The sequence below is a fragment of the Anomalospiza imberbis genome, chromosome 13, assembly GCF_031753505.1.
Source record: "Anomalospiza imberbis isolate Cuckoo-Finch-1a 21T00152 chromosome 13, ASM3175350v1, whole genome shotgun sequence".
Taxonomy (NCBI): Eukaryota; Metazoa; Chordata; class Aves; order Passeriformes; family Viduidae; genus Anomalospiza; species Anomalospiza imberbis.
The window spans coordinates 19152448-19172867 of NC_089693.1; the positions used below are offsets into that span (position 1 = coordinate 19152448).

Sequence of the window (20420 nt, forward strand, 5' to 3'; positions counted from 1 at the left end):
GCTGCCAACTTGGGGTAGGATGGCAGACCTCGGGTAGGGGATGGCTGCTAAAAAATACCTGAGCTAAGAGGTATTTTTTAACTTGCTTCCACCCCTCCTGTCCCCCGCCCTCACGCTGTGCAGTGTGGAGATAGGTGGAGATGGAATACACCTGACCCCCATGCTGGATGGTGGATGTGGGTGTGAGGGCCAGCCCGTGGGCACGGGGGCACTGCCACACTGCAAGCGCAGGTTAGCACAGCTCCTGCGGGCTGTGGGATGGGGGGAATGGGCGAGCACCCCCACAGCCGCTTTTTCCCTCCGTGGGGCGCGGGGTGAGGATGGGAATGGTCCCCGCGGGGACGTGTGAGCTGCGGTGGCCGTTGATGTCAGCGGTGGATGGGAGGGCCGGAGGTGGCAGGGATGGGTTTGGCCCCCGCAGCCCGAAGTCTGGTCCTGGGTACCAATGGGCCCCCGGCACTGTGGGGGACGGCGGGGCCTGCGGGCTCGGGGGGCTCCGCTCCACTGTGCCTGACCCCCGCTCTGGCATTGTTCACCTTCCTTGTGGCTGGGTGGGGATTATTTCATTGTATTTTCAGTAATACCGTCATTTGGGAAATATGTAATAGTGCTTTTAGTAATTCTTCAGGGTCTGTTTTAATTAGGGGGCTTGGACTAGGTGACCTCCAGAGGTCCGTTTCAACCCTAACAGTTCTGTGACTGCAGCCATAGCAGGATCATATCATTGCCATTAAAAGGTGGCTGCGCCTAAATGCCATTTGCTCAGCGAGGTCTGAAGCAGTGCCCTTTGGAGTAACTGGGAAACGTGGCCCCTTTTTTGAGGACAGTACAGTCTATTTTTCAAGGTACCATCACATTATTATTAATTTGTTAAACACTGACTGCTCAAAACTGTTCGAGATGCAAAAAGAGAATGTGAGTTCTGCCTTGGGGACCTCACCACTAAATAAATGTATTAAATCAAACTCTTGCTGGAGAGGAGAGTGCTGCTTGTGAAGGTGAAGCTGGTTAGAGGATGGGTGGATGTATCACCTCCATCAGCAAAGGGTCTTGCTTCCCTTTCAGTTTTGAATTTGGGAGTAGTGATCACAGATCAGCAGGTCAAGGATCTGCTTTCTCTTAGCATTTCCTAGGTGCCAGTGGAACCCCTTGACTTGAGAGGAATGGAGAGAGCTCCCCTTGTCTTGTGAGACCCTTTGGCTGGGCCTGTTGAGCTGGGGGGTCCTTCCCTTGCATGTTCATGGTTGTGTGCATCAGCACGGGCCAGGGGCTGCTTGTCCAGGTGAGCTTGTGCCTTCTCTCCTTCCCCACTAGTGATGCTGGAAGCATATAACACCCTCTGGGAAACTGTTCCCAAGAATCACCCTGTGCCTGGCAGGAGCCCCTTGGTGGGTGCTGGACCTCTTCAGGTATCCACATCTGCTTAGTGTCCAGATCTGAGCAGATCCCACTGCTTTCCTCTCCTTGTTGATGGGGAGCAGGGGGAAAAAGAGCAATACAGAAAAATACCAATATATTAAGTTCTTCACCTTCCTAACTTTCAAGTCAGCCTTTCTGTGGGGTTGGGTTTGCTTGCTGTGTGCTTGAGGCCGTGTATTTCCAGACTGACACCTTCTGTGCCTTCCCACCCACAGCCCCCTGTGCCCGGGAGCCATGAGCCGCCCGCAGAGCCGCTGGAGCAGCCTCCCAGCCGCAGCCCCCCGGCACTCTTAGGCTTCCCTGCTCCCCCTGGAAGGTGCTCATCACTGGCCAGGAGAACCGCCTGCACCTGCACCCAGCCTCCTGCATCCCTCCCAAGGTAAGGATGTCGGTGAAAAGCAAAGGCAACCCAATTTCACTTGGAAAATTCACGTGCAATCGGGTTGTTGCTGTGTCTTTGCATCTCCTACCTACTCCTCTCCCCCTTGTCTTGCTGGGATGAAAGGTGCTGGCTTGGGGATGAGAACTTCTCTTGCAATTAAAAGGTGATTTTGAAGGCGGGGTAGCTGCTGGTGAAGCCTGTTGCTTGCAGACTGTATCCCATTGGAATGTGCTCATAGTTTTAGAAACTACTCTGCTGCTGCAAGGAGCCAGGCTTGGTGTGGGACTGGTGCCTTGTGACTGCCTCAGCTTCCCTGATGTACCTCTGAGGATAATTGTGTATAATTTTCCTCTTAACGATGCTCTGGAGGCTTCCCAAGCACGAGTCACCTTTCCTTCCAACTGTAAAAGGCCTTTAGGGTATTGGAGGCTTCCTGCGATGGGAGAGTAAGGAATGGCTGGGGCAGGACGTTTGGGAGGGGGCCAAGTCCCTCTCCCAGGGAAACACCCTTGTCTGCTCCTTGCACCTGGCAGTAGGGTTTTTTTAAAGTTAAAAAAATAGCGCTCATCTTGTGGAGAGTGAGCAGGGGCTGAGGCTGATGTGGCCCAGCTGCCCTCCTTATGGGTGCAAAATCAGTATTCATGGAAGAGGAGTGGAAATTGGGATTAGAAACAAAAAACATGATTTCTGGGGTGGTTTTGGAGTTTGAGATTTTTGGGGCCTCTTGTTTTCAGGCTTCTCCATGCAAACAGAGATGTCAGCTGTATGCAGTAGCATATGAGAATAGCAGCTTCTTCATGTGTGATCCCACACATGGGCAGGGGAGCTGGGGCCTGGAGGAAGATGAGGATGCTACCAGCTTGTCACAGGATGGATATGGGCATGAGACTCCTGTTTTGAGAGGTCTGCGAGAAAGTCACAGTGAACACAGAGAGTCAGAGCTGTGGTCTGCCTTGTCCTGGTTCACTTTGGGAGCTCCCTACCTGGAGCTGGGATCAGCTGGGATGCTCCAGCTGGGAAGCACAGGCCAGTTAGCACTGGGAGGACTGACATCCTCAGGCTATAAATATTCAGCCAGCTCTAATCCTCCCAGTAGCTCCATCACTGCTGTTTTTCTAAGAGTTATTTGACTCTCTGTGTTGCACTTCTCAGACAAATGGCTTTTAAATAAAACCTCTGCTAACTCGTTAGGCCTCCTGTCCAGGTCACTTCCTGCATGGGTGATTTATAGGGCTGCTTTTAACAGTTTATTAACTTTGAATCGCTGGGGCCAGTCAATCAGAGCCCATCCCATTAGCTGTGGTGAGTGGCTGCTCGGGGCATCAGGCTCTCCTGCTGCCTCCAGCTGCCTCCATGCTTCTGGAGAGGCCTCGATGCTCCGAGACCAGCCATGGTGAGGGATGGGAATGAACAGGAGGAGAATTTAGATAAGGAGGAATAGATCTGGGGTGGATAAGTGAATGCATAAGGGTTAAGAAGATAATGGGGCCTGTGATCATATCTGGGAAGGTGGCTTATCTCCTGCTGTTGGTACGTGATTCCTTGGCTGCATCTCCTGCAGTGTGTGCTGAACTGTGTGGTGATGGGAAAGGAGCACCAGGGCCTAGTAAGGAGGCAGCTGCTCCAGACTGATGGCAGCAAGGCATCACAGCTGGAGCATGCCTGGGTAGGATGCCCCTGTATTAAACCCCTCTTGTGGCAGTGCCAGAGAGAGAGCCTTCCTCCTTGCCTAGTGAATTTGCAAGTCCCTTTAGCTCCTGGCATCCCATCTGATCCAGTGGGCTGCCTTGAGCCCAGTTCCCTGTCATCTCAAACTCTCCTCTACATCTTCTTTCCCCTTGGAGCTGAGCAGAGCCAAGCCCTGCAGCCCTGGCGCAATGGTGAGTGGGGCTGAGCAAGCAGACACCAGTCCAGCTGGGAAATCCAAAGGAGATGGAGATTGTAAGTGATGTGAGTCTGCAGCAATAACTTTGATTATCTCTGGTTTAGTTGCTCCTCTCTCCGCCATGCCCTGTCTTTGTTCCACCTGTGCTCAGAGATGTTATTCAGTGGAGTTTTCCAGCTCTTGGTAACAAGGAGAAAAAAAAACCTGAACTCCTGCACAACCAGAACTAATGAGCTCTCTCTGGAAATAAAAGCATCCTAAGGACAGCCTTGTGTTACAGAACATCCCGTTCTCTGTGGCTGCTCTGGCCACTGCCTCTGAGCGATGGCCCAGTACAGGGCTGTTGGGAGCAGAGCAGAGCTGTCACCTCCCATCCTTCCCCCCAGCCATCGCTCATGTGAGGCATTGAGAAAGCTGAGCCATGGTTTGCTCCTCTGGCAGAGCTCTGCTGTGGGGACAGGGATTTGGGAACATTTGTCCAACACTGTGATGCAGAGCCCATCACCTTGTACATCCTCGCAGGACAGGGCAAGGAGGGGTCACATGTCCCCACAGGTCAGGACCAGCTCTTACTGGCTTGGAAAGGGATTTGGGGAACAGCCTGTCTCTCATCCCTGGCTGGAGTGGAGAGGTGTAAGAAGGTGGGCTCACTGCAACCCCGTGTGTCTGAGGGAACACAGACCTGCAGTCCTCGAGGGCTGTCGGGGTTGTCAGGCATCTGGCTGGGAGAGAATTTGTCTTGCAGCAAAGCTGGCATCTGAAAGCCATTGCATCTGATGTGCTCATGATTTGATGAAACCTGTGTCTCCTTTGTCATTCTTCTGTCTCTGTCTCAAATCCCAGAGCAAAGACAGAGAACTTGCTCACTGAGACAAGCAGGGATTTTTTCCCTCCACCTTTAAATATTTATTCTGAGCTCTCAAGATACACACACTGTGATCTCGGGGGCCTGCCTTTGTGTTGGTAGTGTCTTCTGCCTGGCAGAACAGGGCTGGCTGCCCTTCCCTCTGGGGAGCACAGGCAGAGCCTAATTCCTCTCCTGCTGCCCTGTGCTGGGTCCCAGAGGAGTGACATGAGGTGTTCACCTCTTCCTACACATGTGCTCCCATGGGAACAAACCCAAGACCCACAAAATGCTGTCTGAAGAAGGTGTGGGTTGTGAGCTGCCTTTCTGGGGCTGAGACAGAGGTAAAAGCAGCCTGTTCCATCTGGTTTGCTCTGTTGCTGGGGTGGAACATCCCAAATGGCACTCACCCCTCTGTCCCCTGCCTGACTTCCCCTGTCCCTGTTAGCACACAGAGCTGCCACTGGAGGCTTTCCTCTTCCTCCCTGCAGCTTGTCAAGGTCGTGCAGGCAACTGGAGCAACACTGCCAGCCTTGGCTTTGCAGCCTAAGCTGTGGTGCTGTGCTCATCTGTGTCTTTCTTTCTCTCCCCTCCTTTTCTCCACTCTTGCTGTACTTCTCGAAGCCTTCCTGGTGCTGCTGCTTGGGTACACAGATTGCAGGAAGAGCAGCCCCATGCCACTGGGATGCATGTGCCTGGCATGCCAATGAGGAGCGAGGCTGGCGCTGGCAGCTCAGCCTGGGATGTGCCAAAGCTGAGCCACACTGCAGGCACTGTCCCATGGTTCCCTTCAAAACAAGAGGTGCGATCCCATCTGGCTGCAGCTTCCACCTTCCAAGCATTTTTCCTGGAAACTGGCTCTCCTGCAGAGCTGTCTCACCTCTGCCCCTGATGTGGGATTCTCTGGACTCAAGGGAGAGGGGATTTTGCATCTGCTTCTAGTAGCTGGAGTATGGTGATGTTAAACTCCTAGGAAAAAAGCCAGGAGCTTTTCTCAGCAGCTCTGCAAGGGATGAGAGGATGTCTGCCTTTTCAGGTGAGTACACAAATCGCTACCTCTGCCTCCAGCTGCCGCAGCCCAGGCATCCTGCTCAGCAGCTGGCCCTCATCAACACAGAGGCTTGTCCCCAACTGCCCCTGGCAGTGCCAGCCATGGGCTCCCCAGACCTGTACGGGTGTGGGCACCGATGCAGAAAGAAAATCCTCTGCGGATGCAGAAAGAAAATCTAGGATTGGATGGCAGGTGCAGCTCTACCAGGAGATGCCTTGAAACCAGCATGTAGCCAAAGGCAAGAGGAGGCAGAGCAGACAATAGCTGATATAGTGGGATTTTTTTGTTATTGTTGTTTTTGAAGATAAATGAATTAAAGCCAGGTTAGGAAAACTGAGTTCCAGTAAGCTGCAAAGTGATGAGGTTGGGACCATGGTGATGGTTTCCTGGGCTGTTTTCCCACCCCTGCCTGCCCTCTGCCTGCACCCACGATGGGCTGGCAGCAGCACCAGCCCTCTCAACTCTTGCTGAATGTCAGAAGAGAATGGCCTCATTAGCAGGGAAAGTTCCCCAAGATAAGATAGTGCTGCTGTAAGAAGTGCAATTATCTCTCATTTCTGCTCTCGAAACTGTGGGCATTGAAGTTTCCTGCTCTTACACCATGTCATGGCCAAACTCTTGTGCACAGGAGGGTGCTGCCAGGAGAAAGAAATTATAACAAGGACATTTTTTGGAAGAAAAAGAGATTTTTTTTCATTAAGGATTTGTTACCACTTGGTTGTCTTACTGGGTCAGAGCTGCTGTGCCCATGCAGCGTGATGCCACCCCCTGCCTCCCCATCCTGGTACCTGCCTGCGTGTGGCTTGGTTGGGATGGTGGAGAGTGTTTGTCATGGAAGGCAGAGGACCTGTGCTCCGTGTGTGTGTCAACTCCTACTCTGCCTGTGCCCTGGCCTCCTCATGGTGTCAGACCTTGCCCAGGGCTGCAACACCCCAGGGCTCTTCAGCTCCAGCGGGACTTTTCACTGAGCAACGCATTCGCAGGAACAGCCAGTGCCAGCAGTGTATCTCCAGAGTGAAAATCTGGGGCCTGAGACTTGCAGGAAATATTCCTTCAAGATTCAAGCTTTTTCGGTCATTGGTCATTTGACCTAACAGAACTGCATGTCACTTTGTGAGCCATGGGGAAGGCTGCCAGAGCACACACAGAGGATGTTTGCAGCTGGATATTGTGACAACTTGGGAGTGAATGGTTGGGATAAGTCATATTTCATAAAATCGGCCAAGAAAAAGATTGGTGATTAATTCTTTTTAATAAACAATGGTGAGTAGTGTGGCTTGGTTAGAGCCTGACTGACTTTTACAGTGATTCATGGATTTTTCCACAGGAAAACCACATTTATGGTGATTGCTGGTGTGTGGGGTGCCTGCTTGCCTTCATGAGTAATTCCCCCCAGCTCCAAAAGCACCAGAGTGTGGAAAAATGATGAACTTCTCTGGAGGAGCTGAGAGGGAGGAAGGGTGTGCGTGGCTCCACCGCCGCAGCCAATGACTGCGTCCCTTCAAAGAGCACTGGAGGACGTGGGAGAGGGGGAATTTCACTGCCAGAAGTGTTGAAGGAATCGAATCTTATGGAAAAATGAGTGGAGCTGAGATGTCCCTGTGCGTTGTTCTGAGCTGGCCAAGTGAGGTCAGTTGGGACTGGCTAATGGCCCTCTTTAAACCGCGCTGCCCCACTCCTCCGGCAAACCAAACACCTGAGCAGAAGAGTCCCAGCATCCCATCCCTAGTTAAACTGCTCTTCCGTTCTTTCCAGCCACTCATGCTGGAAGCTGGCCAGCCTCCGTGGTTGTCGTGCTCCTGGGATTCGTGGCTCTGGGGCGGGAGCGTGCGGCCGGGGGCGCAGTGTGCGTCTGTGTGATGCTGCTTTTTAAAGCCTGCTAGGGTGGGATGGGGAAATGCCGGGTGAGGCACAGTCAGAGGTGTGAGCAGTGCCTGAGCCTCGCAGGCGGCGCCGGGGGTGGCGGCAGCCCTCGCTGCGGTGTCGGGTTTGTTTTCTAGTTTGGCGAAGAAGGCAAAAAAAGCTGTAGTTCTGCTGAGACGAAACTTGAAACATAATTTGGTTCCTTGGTGAGGTTTTTTTTTGACTCTTGGTGAAAAATATAGGTATTTGGCTAAAACTTTGAGTTTCAGAGCAAGGGAAAGGAAAGGTGGCACAGTGGTGGGAGAGGTTTGTGTAGAGATGCAGCTGTGAAGGAGGAAGAAGGAGCCTGGAGGTTGGTCCAGCCTCTGGCAGCAGCAGATAGGCTGACACATCCTTCAGTGCAGTAGCACCCTATGGCTACAGTGTAGGTGACTCAGGCCACCAAGTGCCCAGCCTGGTCCCCTGTCCCTTCAGTCACTCTCAAGCACTACAGGGGCTGCATTCTCTGGCCAGCATCCCACTCCCTCCTCATCCTCCTTCAGCCCTCCCTCCACCGCAGTGCCCATCCCGCATTCATTACGGTGCCCGTGTACTTCTCTAAGCCCAATATACTTTGAATTACTGCTCATCTATTCCTCTTGACATCCTCATGCTCATAACTAGGGAGCCTGCATTACCCGTTTGCACATCTGTCAAGCTGCGTGTTCTTGGCCATTTCCAAAGATACATAAAATTGCCCGTGGTTATGACATTATTGACAACCCGCCCCGTCTCCTTCCCCCTCCCCAAGCCCAAATGGCTGCCTCGCTTTATGAGGATTGATATTTGGGCAGTAAATATTTTAGAGCCTCATCTGATGAGTGTGTCTGTGCGGGTGAATACATTTGTGGCTGAGGACAGATGTTGGAGCTATCTTCATTGGAAATGCAGGGCCTTGTCTTTCTCCCTCCTGCCTTTGCAGCATCTCTGTCATCTCTCTGCAGCCTCTCAGTGCTGCCTGTTCCCGGTGGGAAGAAGGGGAAATTTAGGGAAAAACCAAGCAGAGGTTGACAGGAAGGACAGGAACTGGCAGAGCTCTGTGAAGGTTGCATTGCTGCTGGATTCCCATGCTCCCATGCACCTCAGCAGGAGGATTGAATTTCTGTGGCAAGGTGTTTTCCTTCCTTGAACCCACAGAATCCACCAAATCCTGCTGTGCTGAACAAGTAGCTTCAACCCTTTTGAAAAGAAGACTGCAAGTATCAGACTGTCTGTGGTTTCCAAAGGATATATTCTGACTCCTGTTCTGAAAAGCTGCTTAATCACCCAAAGTTTCAAAATGTACTTCAGTAAATGCCACTAAATGAGGAAACAACTTAGGACCAGCACAGCCTGGGTGATCTGAACCATTTTCTTATCTTGCTGAGAAAAGCAAAGGAGCCCATTTTCAGCTCTTCAAAACGATTTGCTCTCTTTGCTTTCAATCAGCAAAACAAAGAGTGATGCCTGATTCCTAGGGAAGAGGACACTCAGCTTCTGCAGAGTGAACTGAGGCTGGGCTGAGGTTTTGGGAGTCACAGCTCTCCTTGGGCTGGATCTAAGCTGTGTATACCAGGATCCAGGGAGCTTTCAAAAATGTGTCTGCACTCCAAGTCTTTGGGAGTTTTGCTTGAATTACCAAGTGGTCTTTGTACGGGGATCCAAGCCTGGGATGGGACTCTGGTCTCTTCCCTTCAGGGAGGACAATGGCATGGGGATCTGGCATGAATTCCTCTCTGCACACAAAATGATTGCAGCATGTGCAAGGCATGTCAGCCCTGCTCCGTGATTTCTTCTTGCCATTTTGCTGCTTTTTTCCCCTCTCCAAGCCTGGAGCAAGTGCATCCAAATGTGTAAAACGTCAGCTGCCTGGGGGCGGCTTTGCAACCGTTCAGTGCTTGCAATCCCTTGGAGTCTTTGTCAGAAGAGCAGGAGCTTCCTGGCTCGGTTCAATCCCTCGGAGTCTTTGTCAGGAGAGCAGGAGCTTCCTGGCTCGGTTCAATCCCTCGGAGTCTTTGTCAGGAGAGCAGGAGCTTCCTGGCTCGGTTCAATCCCTCGGAGTCTTTGTCAGAAGAGCAGGAGCTTCCTGGCTCGGTTCAATCCCTCGGAATCTTTGTCAGAAGAGCAGGAGCTTCCTGGCTCGGTTCAATCCCTCGGAGTCTTTGTCAGAAGAGCAGGAGCTTCCTGGCTCGGTTCAATCCCTTGGAGTCTTTGTCAGGAGAGCAGGAGCTTCCTGGCTCGGTTCAATCCCTCGGAGTCTTTGTCAGGAGAGCAGGAGCTTCCTGGCTCGGTTCAATCCCTCGGAGTCTTTGTCAGGAGAGCAGGAGCTTCCTGGCTCGGTTCAATCCCTCGGAGTCTTTGTCAGGAGAGCAGGAGCTTCCTGGCTCGGTTCAATCCCTCGGAGTCTTTGTCAGGAGAGCAGGAGCTTCCTGGCTCGGTTCAATCCCTCGGAGTCTTTGTCAGGAGAGCAGGAGCTTCCTGGCTTGGTTCAATCCCTCGGAGTCTTTGTCAGGAGAGCAGGAGCTTCCTGGCTTGGTTCAATCCCTCGGAGTCTTTGTCAGGAGAGCAGGAGCTTCCTGGCTTGGTTCAATCCCTTGGAGTCTTTGTCAGGAGAGCAGGAGCTTCCTGGCTCGGTTCAATCCCTTGGAGTCCTTTCAGGAGAGCAGGAGCTTCCTGGATCGGTTCAATTCCTTTGTCAGGAGAACGGGATTTTCCTGGCTCTGCAGCGGGTGCTGTGCTGGGCTGGTCCCTGGTGCCCGGGGTGAGGAAGTGTGGAGGCTGCTGGGCTGGCAGTCACCCCCTCCAGCACGTCACCCAACGCCAGCTGTTCCCAGGGTGAGGGTGTCCCTTTCCTGATGGGAGCAATGTGATTTGGGGTAGGGAGTAGGAGGGAGTGTTTCTGGTTGCTGCAGCTTGAGGTTTGAAGCTGTTGTGGATTTCCAGGGGTGGCCCGTGTGTCAGAGGATGTCACCGGTCTTCTGCTGTGCTGTTGAGTGCGGGCGGTTAAGTGGATCATGGAGTCCACTGTACTTCTTACACCCAGTTTGCTCATTCAGGGAGATATCTGTGTCATCAAGGAGCTGTACAGGACAGCTCTGAGAAGGTGCTGGGAGAGTAGGAGGTGCCCAGCTCCCTTTGCAAAGGCTTGGTGTCTCCACCTCCACAAAGCCTGGCTGCTGGAGCCACGTGCCAACAGGAGGGGTCCAGTGGCCTCATTGAACTCGCGATGAAGGATGCTGCCCTGGCCCTGGCCAGTCTGCTCTTTTACAGCACTGTAGTATCTATTTATTTATGATTTCCGTGGGTGGTGTTTTGGATGATCTATTGAGCCAGAGTGAGATATTTTGAGGCACAGTGAGATATTTTAAAAACATCTCATCACTCTGGAAATATCCATGGTGCGATAGCTGTGTATTAGTCATTCGGAAAGGGAGTGATTTCAATGAAAGAAAAAACATTTCATCTTGTCAGAGCATTTTCACTCACTGTCTGCCAGGCAGCTCCTGTCAGTCTTCAGTCTCTGTGGCTGGTTTTACTCTTCTTAGGCTCTGCCTTTTTTATTTTCTAACAAGAAATAAAATAAACCCTCTAATGGATATTGATAGCTATGAACTCATCAATTGTCAGTGAGAAAGAGCCTGTGAAAAGATGCAATAAACCCTCTTTGTACAGGATTATTTCCCATGGGATTATTTCTCTCAGGGACTATCTGCGTTTGGAAGGAGAAACTCCTTCTCCAGGTACTGGACCTTGAAAAAAAACCCTGCCCTCCAAGATGATTTATCCCCCTGAAAAGTGAGAGTAACTCTAAAACTCTTGAATATCAGCTGGAGATGCAGAATTAGGCTCACAGAGAGCAGGAGGAAAGATGGTTTTCTCCTATGCAAAAAAAAAAAAAGCCCCAAACCTGTTAGAAAACACAAATGATGAGGCCTTGTCCTGCAAGGGAGAAGCCACAAAGCCGTTCAGCAAATGAAAAGCCAAATGAGCTGTGAAAACCTTACCACTATGGTAGGAGAGATTTTCTCTTGGAGGAAATCTACTACAAATCACCTAATATTCAGCTTTTCGCTGCCGTTTGGGAAAATGCTCATCATATTCCACTGGTCTCTGCTCCAGCTGATATGTATCTGTGGCTGGGGACGCCCCGGGGGAGGTGATTTGGCCGAGATGCTCCTGTACTTTGATCATTCTCCATAATCAGGCAAAGAGTAGTTGCACTGTAGTTACACCTTGAGTGCTATTCACTGTTGCTTTGAGGGGCACAATTGTCATTGCCTCATGCAACAAGTAGATAACTGCTTCGATGACTCAAAATGATCCCTTTGTGGATAAATCATAGTGTTGATATTCCAAGTTTTCCCAGGGAACACAATAGTAGAATCGTAAAATCAGTTTGTGTTGGAAGGAACCTCAAAGCTCATCCAGTCCCACCCCCTTCCATGGGCAGGGACACTTTCCACTGTCCCAGGAAGCTCCAAGCCCTGTCCAAGGTGGCCTTGGACACTGCCAGGGATGGAGCAGCCACAGCTGCTCTGGGCACCCTGTGCCAGGGCCTCCCCACCCTCCAGGACATCTAAGGGCACCTCCCTGGTGGGAATGGGCTTGCACCTAAATGTTTTGGGGGATGTTTCTCTGCTGCTGTGCTGTCCCTTGGCCATCTCCTTCGACACTGGGAGTCTTGGCTGGGTTTTCTCTGCACCAGTGCTGAGCTCTGGCTGCATCCCTGTGCAGGCCCACCCCACTACCAGCCACTGTGGCCAGAGAAACTCCAGCCAGGGCTGTAAAATAGAAACTTAACTAAAGAGCAGGACAGAAGCAGCCCTGGATCCCCTTGATGCCTTGGAGCCTTTTCCCCAGCTCTGCCAAGACAAAAAGGCAAAAAAAAGACCCCCCATGAAAGCAGGAACTGGGGGGATCAGGGTGCTGACTGCCCTAGAACAAGTGCCCATAAACCCCATCTTGCTAAAATCTGGGCTTGGCAGCAGTGACCTGTAACCTTTACAACTGTTGTCTATTTTTTTTTGGCCGAATGAAATTAAAATGGCCAATCATTGTCATTTATTTCCTTTAACTTTTTCCCCTTCATGTCCATATTTGACCCAAAACAATATTCTTTCATGGTGCTCCTTTGCTGGACACCAGTTCAGTTAATTAATTAACACAAGCTGACCTCTTGCATTTCTTGGCCAGGGTCAGGACTTACCACCCATGTGGTGGTGAATCCTCTGCTCTCCTGCCCTTGTGGCATGGCATCTTCTGCATCCCTTTGCTGGTGGTGAGCATGTCCTCGTCCCATGCCCCTGAGTCAGCACTCTGCTGCTGGCTTGCTATTTCAGCTTAGGAAAAAAAAAAAAAAAAAAAAGTTTTGGTATTTAAAGTATTTAAGCAGATGGAAAGCCACAAACTACAGTCGGTGGAAGGAGCGTGTTTCATGACTAACAAAATATGCCAGGTAGGCCGTTCCACTTGAGATATTTTCAGGAATATAATCACTTTCACACATCCTCATAAATTTGCCAAAGTGTTAGTTTTCCCCCATATGGATGGGGAGGATGCAGCATGTCATGACTGTTGTATGGCATCTTGAATGCTGTGTCTTCGTGGCGTATTTTTTTTGGTCTTTATTCCCCCCACCCCGGCTGTAATTGCAATTTAAGTTTAATTCACCCTTTCTCATAATTAGTGTAGGCAGAAGGTCATCCATGAACATTGTGGTGAATGAGTTCTTCGGACAAGGCAGGGCAGAGGAAGCAGCAGTTAAATCTCTAATAACACTCCCAAAAATGGACTGCGGCTGGACTGGAGCAGTGCAAGGGATGCTGTCCCAGTGGAGTGCCAGCAGGTGATAAAGGGATGCTCTAGGGGAGCCCCAAAGGCTGCATCCTTCCCATTGGGTTCCTCTGAATAGATGCTCCAGTGTTGCACTGGGGTAAACAAATGCAAAATATTTTGAAGTCATTCAGCCTCAGCATTGGATTCTTTCTTTTCTTTCTGGTATCATGGCACAATTAAATAAAAGGACCCGTTTTCTGCATGTTATTGATCTTTCACTCAAAATCTGGGCCCTTTTCCAGGAAAAATGAGCCCTTTTGTGAACAAAGAGACAGGCACCTTCCCAACAAAAGTCAGCTTTCAAATCCAATGTTTTGTGTGTTTGAAAATTCATGTTTCTGATAGGAAAATATCAATTTCACTCAAATTTGCAGAGCAGTGATGTGGTGGGGGGGAGACAGCCCTGAATGGATAGATGAGCACTTGAAGGCCAGATTGCCAGAGGGATTTAAAAGCAAAAGAAAAAGCAACCTCGTCACTGATTTTGAGCAGCTTGTGTTTGAATCCAGAGCCAGGCTGTTGGGCTGGAGCTGGCCCTGCCGTCCTTTTCCCTTGTGGACCTAGAGCCTTCATCCTACACTGTGCATGTTGCAGGAGGGCTCAGCCCATCTCTCCTGACCAAATCCCAAACCACCTCAGTGGTTTATATACCCTTTTTTAAAAAACATGCTGGTGGCTGGAGCCAGGCTCTGAGTTGGTGTGTGTTGGCCTTGCTCCGTTACCTTGGTTGGGTGCCCCACTGAGAGCTGCCTGCTGGTGTCTCAGACAAGCTGGACTTTGCCAGCAATGTTTTACAGGTTAATTTGTCAAATCTCTGTAGCTCGATTATTTGTTGGTGGAGCCCTTGAGAATTGCTGGGGAGGAGATGTGTTCCGCTCCCTTGGACCGTGCTACCACGCGGATGCTCAGCTGTCGGGAAGGGCTGCCGAGCTGGGTGTCCTAGACATGCTCATAGTGCAGCCCACGACATTGCCCCCATGGTCATGAGGGTGGCTGCGTTCCCCTGCCGCTGCATCCTTCAAGAGCAAATAAATTGGTTTTTTTCATGTGTTCTCCCTGTGCCAGCAGTGGTGCTCCATCCTCGCTGTGATGCTGCCTGGCTTGGTAGGGCATTATTCCCAAGGCTGTCCATCATAGAATCATGGAGCGGTTTGTGTTGGAAAGGACCTTAAAGATCGCATTTCACCACCCTTGCATGGGCAGGGACACCTTCCACTAGACCTGGCACGCTGCTCCTTGTCCACTCCTACATGGAAAGTTTGCCTGGTGCCCGAGCAGAGAAGCTCCCCCCTGCCCCAATGGGATTGCTCCTGGGGCTTTGCTCCCGGGCTGCGTGTGTAAACTTGCTTATCTTTGGAAAGGCACGGCGGCGCTGACAAGCGGTGCAGGAGATGGGGGCAGTAGGTGGATCGTTTTTAGCAGCGCGCACGCACGGAGCAGACAGCTTGGGCATGTTCCAAAACACTTCCCACGCCCCCAGGCTGAATTTTAAGAAGCTGGGGCATCTGCACGTTCAAAACGCTACGGGGTGGAAGGGAAAAAAGGAAAAAAATCCCCAAGGCAGGCAGAGCAACCAGCGCGTGGAAGGGGCAGGCAGCACCCAAAGGCTGATGTCTTGCTGCGGAAGGGAGTTTGTTGCAAAGGCTGAGCAGCTCCAAGCCGCTCTCTGGAGGGGCAGAGCACAGGTGAGCGTGGAGCAGCGGGGGCTGGCTTGCAAGCTGGTCTCGCTCTTGGTTGAGTGGGGGGAATGGGAAGAGGAGCTTGAATTACCCAGGAACGGCGCCCGGGTGAGTGCCTGTTCCTCCTGTCCATCTGGGGTGGTGCAGCCTTTGAGGAGCTCCACACATTTGGGGGCCCCAGAGTCTTGCATTAAGAGGGGGGTTAGTGGGGGGTAGTCCTGTCTTCCTTATGGTGGTGGGAATGAGTGCTGTGCTCAATCCACCTTTGGTGTTTCCAGGGGCTGCCTGGGATGCTGCTCATTAATAGCAGGAGATGCCCCACTGATTTCTTTCTGTGGGGAAGCCCTGGTATGCAGGACCAGCCTCATCCCCTTCTGCATCTCCTGGGGAAGCTGAAACAGGCAGTGGGCAGGGATTGATGCTGGAACACACAAGCTCTGGGCTTGCACTGGCCGGCGGAGGGCTGTTTCAGCCCTACCCCGGGCTCCCTGGGACAGGGTAGGATATCCAGCCCAAGCAGGGAACCTCTGGGGGATGGAGGACAACCTGTCCAGCAGAGTCTTGGATCCCCTGGAGTGATGATTTGGAGTTCCTTTCTGCGTCCTGATACAGCTTTGGATAAGTAGCTTCAGCTGTGAAGGTTGTGAGCTTTTGGTGCTGGTTCTCAGCTTACATGCGGAGAACAGCCCCAGTTCTTGCAGTTGCTGCTCCCTTGGGATCCAAGGTCCCTGCTCCTGGTTGTGTGGGGTCTGAGACGTCTTGCACCAAAGCATCAGGAAGGGAGGGGTGTAAATCTGGAGAGCCCGAGCTGCCGTCCGCGTTCCTCAGATCAGCGATCCGGTGTGCGCTCCGTGATCCAAGGGTGGGGAACACGCCCGTCTGCACGTTCCATTGAGCTCCCGTTGGCGCTACTGGCGAGGAGATGATGGTGTGGGATCCTGGCAGCCTGAAGCCATCCTGGTAGGGTGGCTGGGCTCTGACTGCTCCCTCCCATCTCGCTGGGCCAGGCACTGGGGGATGCTCCTCCCGACGCATCACGTGCACGAGGGGCATCTTCCCAGTGCTCCCCATGGCTGCCTCCCGTGCTGCTCCTGCCTCCTGTGCCATTCCTGCTTCCCGTGCCACTCCTGCCTCCTGTGCCGCTCCTGCCTCCCGTGCTGCTCCTGCCTCCTGGCACTCACTCTGGCAGCATGCAGCTCTGCCCTTCTCCTGGAAAATCCAATGGCTTATTTAAATGTGACTTTTGCCTGGTGAGTTTCCACAGGGAAACTAGTGAGGAGTGAAAACTAGAGAAATCCAAGGGGGGAGATTTAAATGCCTCCAAGATCAGAGATTTTTTCTTTTCATTTTGGGAAGAGAAGGCTTCTTGGGAAGGCTCCACTTCTTAAGTATCCCTCCAGAAGAGGCTGAAACAGATTCTAAGTTACGCACTTAGTAAGTCTCTTGATAGTGCTCTTCATGGTGTCCTCATGTGCCTGGTAGCCTCATGGCAAGGAGCATCTTCTTGGCAATGGGTGTTTTTGGGGTCCTTCTGTCCCTTGTCTCTTAGGTGGGCAGGACCTTTGCACCTCTGGCACCCAGGGAGGAGTACAAGGCCCTCCCGGTGCTAAACACAAGATTCTCTGTTGTGCCCTCCAGGGTGAGGAGGAGGAGGAGGAGGAGGAGGAGGAAGAAGGCAGAGAGGGATGGGGATGGACCTGGTGTGCCCCGGGGGACTGACTTGTTTCTACTAATTAGCAGTGTAACCAGCCGTGCCACAGCCCGGGGGCTCCTGGCAGATAATTACCTTGCTGGGTGCTGGGAAGGGAGCAGAAAGACTTGCTGTCCATGGGGACTTGAAAACTTCCCCATTCTTGAACAGATTTGGGAAAGGCAGCTCAAAAAGAATAATATGGATATATATTTTAACAGAGCAATTTCTGCCACGCAAGCAGGCCAGTTTGTTACTGAGGTGACACATTTGGTTTTTAGCTATAATAATCAAGATTTTTCGGCTTTTCTCCTTTTTCAGTCCCTTGGGCAAGGGTTGGCTAAGTCACAGGGAAGGTGGGGGTCTGCATGGGAACAGGCTTGGGGTTCTGGCTTCCTCCTGACTGAGCATTTATAAGCTTATGGGTGTTTCATAGAGCAAGGGGAGAAAAATAAATCTGGGAGTGCCCCCGGTCTGCTCATTGCAGCTCGGTGAGGTTTCCATTGGGCCAGGGTATCCTGCCATCCCTGTGCTGCGTGTGGCTGTGCAGACACCGCCCGAGGGCTGCTGGGGGTCCTGGCCCCAGGGCCGGCTGCTTTGCCACCCTGGGGACGGCTCCCCGGAGCTGCCCGCGGGTGCCTGCCAGCCGTGCCAAGGCTGCGCCAGGAAGGGCTGTCCCTTGTGTGCTCCTTGTGCCCGACAGGTGGGATCGCTGCCGGCCAAGGAGCATCTGTGCTCTCCTCGCACCTCTTGTCGGGGCCAGGGACCTCATTAGCTGCTTCCATCTCCCCTCTCCTCTGTTTATCTCCAGTTTTTCAAACGTTTGTCTGATTTTTTTTTATTATGTCTTTTTTTTTTTTTTTTTCCTGGCTTGAAGGGAGAAATGATTGTGTGAGTCATGATAGGGCCTGACAGCTCCCTGTGTGCCCTGCCAGGCTCTACTGAAATTGGGGCTGGGGGGCAGGGCTGCAGTGACTGCTGCCCATACAGGTCCTGTTGCAGGGGGACACGGGGTGGGGGGTGGGGAACAGGCATCGAAGCCTTTTCCCCTCATCACCCATTAACCCTTTGGTCTGTGGTGCTTGGCAGAGGGTCTGGCAAAGCTCAGGCCTCCAAGGAGGGATTTCAGGCAGATTTGTGATTCTTTTTGGGAGAGCAGAGGGAATGTCATGACACTGGGTGGCAGGAGAGCAGCAGGGTGGGAACAGCTTGAGCTGAAAGCCTGGTGTAGCCAGCCCTGCTTCTGTCCACTGTCTGTAGGGGATTTGGGGCTATGCTTAGCTAGGGGAAAGCTCTTGGCCACATGCATGTGCCTTGTCCAGGAATAGGCTGAGATGACAGGCTTGTCTGGTCAGTGGATTTGTCCCCATTCCAGTGCACCCAGGATGTCTACTTCCATACAGAATGGGGTCCCAGGCTGGTGCATCCATGCAGAGTGGGGTTCCAGGCTGGTGCTCCCCATGGCATCTCCCTGCTGAAGGAGCACAACCACTTTGTACCAAGCACAGAAGGATGCAGGGGATAGCAATTTCACCTCTGCCTGCTCGGTCAGGGCTGGGGGTGCCAAACTGTATCTCTCCATCTGCAAGCCCTGCCTTGTTGGCCACCTCAGGCCCCCTTCCTCCACACCCCATCTCCTTCTGGAGAACCAGCAGTAACTCTTAGTCAGTGCTGTCTCATGGACTATTACTTTGGAAATCCCAGGGAGAAAGGTGCTTGCCCACGGTCCTGTGTGGCTGGTGCCATCCTCTGCAGCCCAATACCACCCTGGCACTGCTGATTTAGAGGGCAGGGCCATCCTCACCTCTTCCTTGCTGCTCTGGGATGATCCCAGCATCTTGCCTGTGCTTTTTATAGCCCGTGCTTCCCAGCAGGCTCACCAGCTGACCTGGATACGGCCACACCGCATTTGGGCTGAGCTCCCCTGCTCCCTCCTTGTGCTGGGGTGGGCTGGTTTGTCAGTGCTCATTGGCACCCCAGGTTGCTCTCACAAAGACAGAAGCATCCGTCATCCTGCTCTTGCGTCAAGCGTTTCCAGTCCAGGCTGGGTAATAGGGATTGCTGCGAGCACGCGCCTCCGGATCTCTGCTCCACGGGGATCCCTTCTCTTTAGCAGGTGCTTTTTCTCCCAGATGTTGTTCTGCAGAGAGAAAACAGGGATAAATTAGCATCCCTGGCATTTCTGGCTTTCCCCACTCCTTGCCTGCCAGCTTCCCCTCCCTTCTCTTTTTAAAGAGATTCAGGTCATGCCTGGAATTAGGGCTCCCTGAACTGCAGTGAAAGAGCATTTAAACTGCTTACCATCGATTAGGTGGGGTAGTTGGGGTTTGGTTGTGCCTCACCCCTGTCCTCAGCTTTGGATGGGTGTTCACAGCACATTTCTCCTTCTTTCAAGGCCTTTGCCATCATGGGCTGCTCTTCCTTGCACTGGTGTGTCTGGGGACCCTGGGGGCTGATCCCCACTTTGCACCCCGCCAGCAGCCAGCTGCTCTCGACACAGAGACCTTGCAGGAAGGCATTTTATTTAGCCAGCTTCGTTTATCGCAGCGCTCTGGCTGGGATTAGACACAGATAAGACGATCAATAAATCCTCCTCTTGGCTGAGATGTGCCGTGAATTTTTTGGGAAAGGGTAGGGAAAGGAGGGCACCCATTCAAAGGCAGCAGGACTGGCTGGAGGTGAGGGAGGGGACAGCCAATGCTTCGAGGTGGTGGCAGAGAGGGGACCCCGCCGTGATCCCACTGCCAGTTTTTAAGAAGACGTGTGTATGTGGTGGAGGAGAAAAGAAACCCCGCGCTGCCGCTGCGGCTGGTGTGACTGTACCGCCTGAGAAAGTAGGTCAGGCTGTGCTGCAGAGCCCAGCTCGAGCCCCCAGCACAGCGGGACACCCACCTCTCCCCAGATCCCCCTCAGCTCTCTGCTCACAGCCAGGCACAGCCAGCCCTGCACCAGAGGCAGCTGCTGTGGGGCTGGGTTGGCATCAGCCCCTCGCCGCGGTGTCTGGGCGGCTCTTTGGTCCTGCTGTGGTGGCTCTGGGTGAGGGTGGCAGTGTGGGATCCGTGCAGGAGGAGAGGCAGAGCTAGAGGGAGGACAGCGGGAGGCTGTGCTGCATCTCCCCTGCCTGCATCCCTCAGCTGCTCTCCTGCATCCAGTGAGGATTTGGCTGCAGGAGGGATGTAGGATGCAACCCCAGCATCAGAAAGGAGCAGCTGTTTCTCCATCTCCCCAGAATTCTGAGGTCTCCCACTAGCTGGGGGTGGGCAAAGCTCAGGGACACGACCCCTCCCCCCTCCCCCCCTCCTTTCTGGGACTGTTTTCTGCAATGTCAGGGAGATTTGGGGAGGAAGAAAAAATGGTTAAAGGTAGAGTTAAACACCTAAATCTGCAGTGATTTTGGGTGTCTCACATGGATTTCAAAGCCTCCTCAGAGGGGAAGGAGGAGCAGGACAGGACAAATGATGGGGTTCCTGTGGATAGGACTCAGGCAGGACTAGAAGATGTCCTTGCTTGGCTCAGGAGGATGGCTCGTTCTATCATCACTTTCAGGAAGGTTTCTTGGCTGCTGGGGAGAGGGGAAAATTAAGATGTGTTTTCAAGACAGAGGTGTTCCAAGTGCAAATCCAGAGTGTCTCTCTGGCACAGCACTGTGCTGTAGCTGTAGGAACCCGTTGGGAGATGGAAGGAAACTCTGGAATTGCCTTTGCCACTGGACACAGCTGGGCTGTCACTCCTGGACATTTTGTGGGGACGGGTG

At 52.5% G+C, this 20420-nt stretch overlaps 1 protein-coding gene across 4 annotated transcripts in view; it reads left to right on the forward strand.

Annotated features, from left to right (window-relative positions):
• The first annotated feature begins 1652 nt into the window (after positions 1–1652).
• The window catches only part of LINGO1 (leucine rich repeat and Ig domain containing 1), a 142874-nt gene continuing 124106 nt past the window's right edge, over positions 1653–20420 (forward strand). For 2 of the 4 annotated variants that reach the window (XM_068204393.1, XM_068204395.1), the window contains exon 1: positions 1653–1798. The gene's annotated coding sequence lies outside the window, so the exon portion shown is untranslated. Of the gene's footprint in view, positions 1799–14839; positions 14983–20420 lie in introns of those variants that run through there. The other 2 variants (XM_068204394.1, XM_068204396.1) reach the window with 1 other exon arrangement.